The 6,000-nt window shown below is 35.1% G+C and overlaps 1 long non-coding RNA gene across 7 annotated transcripts; it reads right to left on the bottom strand.

Annotated features, from left to right (window-relative positions):
- Positions 1–3,632: 3,632 nt before the first annotated feature.
- LOC125219868 lies at positions 3,633–5,556 on the bottom strand. Of its 7 annotated transcripts, none has more exons than XR_007176226.1 (5): positions 5,091–5,556; positions 4,470–4,522; positions 4,284–4,328; positions 4,106–4,210; positions 3,633–4,035 (listed from the first exon to the last, which is right to left on the bottom strand). It is a non-coding gene; the product is annotated as an uncharacterized LOC125219868 (long non-coding RNA). The 7 variants fall into 7 exon arrangements; XR_007176223.1 differs by having other exon boundaries at positions 4,470–4,532; XR_007176224.1 differs by having other exon boundaries at positions 4,470–4,541.
- Between the last annotated feature and the right edge of the window lie 444 nt (positions 5,557–6,000).

The following is a 6,000-nucleotide window of genomic DNA, read 5'->3' on the forward strand; positions in this document are numbered from 1 at the left end:
CTCTTGACGTTCTCTTCAACGGACTCGTTGTTTGGAATATCAAGAGTAGCGCCATCATTGGGAACACCGGTAATGTCATTGGGATGATCATCACCCAATACTATTACGGGAGTGATATTGGTTTTCTCTTCGGCTAGATTTTCGTCACTAGTGTTCTCCTCAAACCACGCGTTCAAACGGGTAAGCAATGCAGCTTGCTCCAACCTATAGACACGTAATTTCTCATTGTAATCGTTGATGGCGGCTTGTTGGACAGGCGAGAGCGATCGAACCTTGAGGGCGGGATTATTGGGGAGACCACGCTGCTGGGACGATTGAATAAACTTCTTGGGCTGTTGAGGCGGGTGCAGCGAACAGTCAGAGACCGGCAGCGGAAGTGGATGATAACCATCATCGAAATTCCGTGGCTGCCCATATGAATCTGGGTCTACATATGGTGGACATGGGGGCTGGTAGTCAAGCAGCATTATGATTTCGGCATTGGGATTTCGCAGCTGCTGCTGCTGCTCGTAGGCGTGCAGACGCCGCTGTGTGGGCCGGCCGGTTGGGGGCGAGCGTTGGCGTGGCGGTGGCGGCCAGCCGGGAGGCTGTTCGTGCCAGGAGGAGTGATCGTGCTGCCATGTGCGACGCGGTGTGTACTGTTCCTGCTGCCATTGCTGAAACAACGTTTCGACGCTGGCGATTGATTTCTTCCCAACGTGATTCCAACTTGTCGAATCGGGCCATGATGCAATCGAAACCCTGGGTTAGGGAATCGAGCGGCTGCTGTTCGGTCACATGTAACGGCTCCAGCGAGGCATCATCACGAGGCGGAAGTCGCCGCTGACTGATGTGTTCCTTCCGTCCGATGCCGGGGTTGCGTCGCGAGGGACCAATACACACTTCCGGGGTTGGTGGAATTCTCCACGCTGATTTTCTTTGATTCCTTGACATTAGTGGTGGATGAAATAAGAAGGATTGATCGGTGGGTTTTTTGATGAAAAAGGTGTCTCTTTTTTTTTTGTATTTTTTGTATTTTGTAGGTTTTCGGTGGAAGAAGATGGAGGGTGAGCTCTCAATGAAAGCACCAGTTGTCATAGACGTGCTCCGTAACAAGTCCGGGAAGCTAACTTCTCGTTGGATAAAAGTCAAAACCGGCACCCGGATAAGGGTCGGCGGTGCTAAACAATGAAACGATAAAGTCCGGCGCCCTCACAAGGGTCGGCGGTGAGACAAATAGAGTGGCGTATAGCACACTAAACAAAATGATATTGTATTTCAATAATTGATTGATTGAATGAATAAAATGATAACAACCTATCCCTATTTATAATAATAGAACTACTACCCTAACTTTATGAACAAGAAATAAATATATGAAAAGATATTCAAATTCCTAATATATCTAAACTAAAGGAAGGTTCGTAACATCCATCTATGCAATTCACGACCCATTGCATTTTCTTCAATATGGAGTATATAATATTTCAAATTATTATGCATGATACATAGAAATAAAAGAAAATATTTACTAAAATTAGCCCATGATTTAAATCTTTTGGATATTTACAAAAATTGCAAACACGCATTAACAATAAAATCATATACTATAATTCGGTAATATGCTTACAGAAAAAACAATTGTAACTTATAACGACCGCTGAAACCAACTTAGTGAATGTATAATCAGTGACGGATCCAGAATTATAAATAAGTCAGGTGCTAAAATTTTTAAAATATTACTATCTTTTCTATTTAACATATAAAATATTTACAAAAGCACAAAACTTTAAAATCTTTACAAAATTAAAATATTTTCTCGTGTGGCACCATTTCCCAAAACATTAGGACGCTTTTTTGTATAAACAAAACTTTTAAATTATCATTCAACATATAATTATAAAATTTATGTGCTCCGTCCGTCCCAAGTGTAAGATTTAATTATGGCATGAATTTTAAGAAATTGTTGGAGTGTGTAATAATTGAAGTGGGGTAGTGGTTGTTGGAGTGAGTAATAACTAAAGTGAGATAGTGGAAAGTATGACCCTTTTGACTTTTTGTATGTTGGATTTTATTTTATTTTATTTTTATGAAAGTAATGATATTTGAGTGTAAATTTGATGAATAATGGGGTTAAATTTTATGTCCAAATATGGTTGATTCTAAATGTGATTCTTAAATTAAGAGTGAAGTAAATGGCAGAATGTGAATCTTAAACTGGGATGAAGGGAGTATTATTTAATTAGTGAAAACTTTTCCTTCAAAGATCGTAGTTAACATTCAACATAATATAATACTATGTACTAATAGGAAATTATTATAACAAACAGAAAATCAAAGAAAATGCAACCTAATAATGCACGTTTATAAATACAAAAATTGATGTTGTGAATTATTAAGTTGTAGTACCCAAAATTTCGTGTCGGGTTTTATATGTGCGTTTATGTGATTTAATTAATTTGTGCACTTATGTGATCAATTTAATTTTAGAGAAAATTCAAAATGAGAGTGTTAAATTAAGTGAGTCCATGCACAATTCTTTTACCTATTATTTGTTGGATTTAATAATTTGTTTTGGGATAATTTCAAAAAAATTTCCTTTATTTTTCTCCTCTGATTTTCCACACTAATTCCCTGTACTTAATTTTCTAAAATGACATGTATTGAGGGAAAAGAAATCGTTTTGTAGATATTTTAATTAAGATTCTTATGTATCCTCTTATGACCAAATCCAATTAAATCCTATTATATTCCTTATCCAAAGTTAATTACGATTTGACTAAATCCATATTCCCTAATTTTCGATCCCTATCCATTTTGGAACGGAATTGTTTTCTTTTATTTATTATTTGTAGATATATTATTCTTTCATGAATAAATTCAAATAAATCTTATCTCCATTATATACATAGAGAAAAATGAAATCCCCTATTTCTCTCTCTAAATACACACTTATTTCCTTTTTTAATTTAGACTCCTATATACTCCACATATATGAAGACCCCAAACAATAAATTTCAAAATTCCACACACTCTCCCCCCAAATTTTGTTTATCATTATTCATCAAGATTTCTTCATCTTTTGCATTCCTTTGGAGTTAAAGAATCAAAAACCTTTGAAGAGCCTTTCTATTCCTTTTGATTCACTTTTCATTTTTGAGAAAAATATATTTCCTCCGTCCCACAATAAGAGTCACACTTTTCCATTTTGGTCAGTCTCACAATAAGAGTCACATTTCACTTTTACTATAAATTGTAAGTAGGTTTCACATTCCACTAACTCATTTCACCCACGTTCTATTATAAACCAATATAAAAAAGTGGACCACATATTGTGACATCCCTAAATCCAGAATTCTATCATTTGCATAATTATTTATTTCACTTATCATCCGTATTATATATAGACATAAACTACAAAAAAACAGTGTTTTCCGAGCACCAAAGTGCTCGGGAAAAGGACGAAGTGCTAGCAAAATACCTATTTATTTGCTTCCTCGGAATTCCAAGTATTTGACCAAATTATATTGCGAGCACTTATTGGTGCTCGGAAATGAGATTTTCTAACATTATTTTCAATATTTTTTATTTTTAAAATTATTATTTGAATTTATTATATTTATAAAATTATTATTAAATGAATAATAAATAAATTAAATAAAATTTAAATGACATTAAATTAAACAACATTGTTTTACAATTCATTTGAATTCAAAATATTCAAGAATATCACTAGCCTATCCTTAAACAACCCTAGCTCTCTTCTCTGTACTTACAGGCTACAGCCATTCCCTTTGATTCATTTTCCTCTTCCATATCATAAAAGATGCCTCATTTCTGTTCTTCACATAAACCACTTTGATCTCAGATGATAAGTTATGGCTGAGTGAACATTGATGGTCATGGTTGCTTTGAGAACTTGATCCTTCTACTTCTGTATGAAGAGGACTCTTTTCAGAGAAAGTTTGGCAGAACATAGATTGTAGACAGCCACCACTTGTCTACCCCCCTTAAACCCTTTCTTGATCGTTCTTGAAGTTATCTGGTGTGTCCTAACTAATCATGCAAATATTATTAACATCTCCTCACAAATGAATCAATAATGTGAGTTTTAGCAGGTCCTTACAAGGAGCATGGAGTCAAGCTTGGGCAGAACTTGAATCTCTTGTTCATCACCCAATTGATTATGCTCGAGCTGGTCAGATTGGAGTGATGGGACCGTGTCAGTTCCCTACATGCCCATTTACTGAACATTAGGAAAGAAAACTCTCTGGGCTGAGAATGTTCATAATTGAAAAGCTTACCTCTGTTTCAGGCTTTCAGCAATAGATTTTCAGAATGAAATGCACCTATTAAGTTGACAGTTAAGATAACCTTTGAATATAATGCAGCAAACGACAATTCAAGAGAACACAAAATTCTTTAGTAAAGTAAAACGTGTGTAAAATCTAATAGTATCTGATTATTAATAAATAGATCAACGAAGGTACCGCAACAACTGAAGCATCAGCTGGCCCTTTGAAATATATCAATCAGCCTCCTCCTGTATCCTTCTGAAATTACTATCCTAACATTACTTTGAAAGAAATGTCAATCAAAAGGAAGTTTCTTAGGAGTAGCTGGTAGATGATGATAAGAAAATGTTGTTGTTGCTCGAACATCATCTCTATCCTATTCTATTCCTGGAACGTGATGCTTCAGCTGGTATATCTTATCTCAAAAACGTGATGATCAAAAAATAATACCTCATCACTACTAAAACGAAATAACTTGCAGAAATAACTCAAACGAAAGCCACTACAGAAACTTGCAGATCAGGAACATCGAGTTGCGGAATCTTAAACATCATCACTCATCGGATATCAGATTTTCTCTTAAGACTCATTCAATTTAACTACAATCTTATAATCCAACCATCCGAGCACAAGACTCGTCCAATTCATCAGCTAACAAACACATTGTAACTAAAAAATGCATCAATCCAAAAATATCAAATTATATCTCAAATTACAGCAATTGCATACAAATTGCACCAGAATTATATGATATTGAAACCAAATCATCAAATAAAAATAAATAAATGATTTTTCAATATCTGAAAAGTGGCATACCTATTCACTGGTGAGGAGAATTTGAATTAGATGGATGGAAATCGCAAACTGAAACCAAACTCGTCGGCGGCTGCGAAAGGTGAGGGATACCGGTGGTGCTACGTCGGCGGATGCGGCTGGGGAGGGAGATCGGCGGTGTTGCATCGGGAAATGGGATAGGAGATGGAGTCCGGTGGTTGGGGAAAAATCAGAGAGAGTTGGGAAGCGAAGAATTTGTTATTTTTCACCTTATAATATGAGATTTAGAAGACATAAGCAGCATCTGAATCGCCTTTCTCTTCCTATCAGTGCTCGGATACTTTGCCGGCAAAATAATTTATTATACTATATATTTATTCAATACTGAATTGCCTGTATTTCGAGCACATTTATATGGTGCTCGGTAGTTTCGGGTATTTTCCGAGCATTTGTATGGTGCTCGGTGTTTTCAGGTATTTTTTCTGAGCACAACTTATACGTGCTCGGAATTTTTGCAGGTTTGTTGGGAATTTTCATAGCACTTATTGGTGCTGCAATTTTGTGCTAGGTAAAGAGTGTTTTGTTTTGTAGTGATAGTAATTGAATAAATTTAAATTTAATATTACTTCATTATCAGGAGATGTTAACATAATTTAGATATGTGAAATTAATTATCCAAGTTATTAGTTATAATATTATGTATATATATAAATGGTTAGTTGAAAGATTTGTGCATGAAAATATGTGTACACGTGTATGCTGAATACAAAATTTGATGACAGTTGGTAGATGTTTACGTATGCATGTTTATTAATTAGTGTGCAATACAAACTAATAATTTAATAGATAATCTTAAAGAAAAGAAATAAAACGAAATATATTAAACCTATTCTACTAAGTCGGTCTTATATTTTATAAAGGTCAATCCCACTTAATAAGATATATATATTAG

Source organism: Salvia hispanica, chromosome 4 (assembly GCF_023119035.1).
Source record: "Salvia hispanica cultivar TCC Black 2014 chromosome 4, UniMelb_Shisp_WGS_1.0, whole genome shotgun sequence".
Lineage (NCBI taxonomy): Eukaryota > Viridiplantae > Streptophyta > Magnoliopsida > Lamiales > Lamiaceae > Salvia > Salvia hispanica.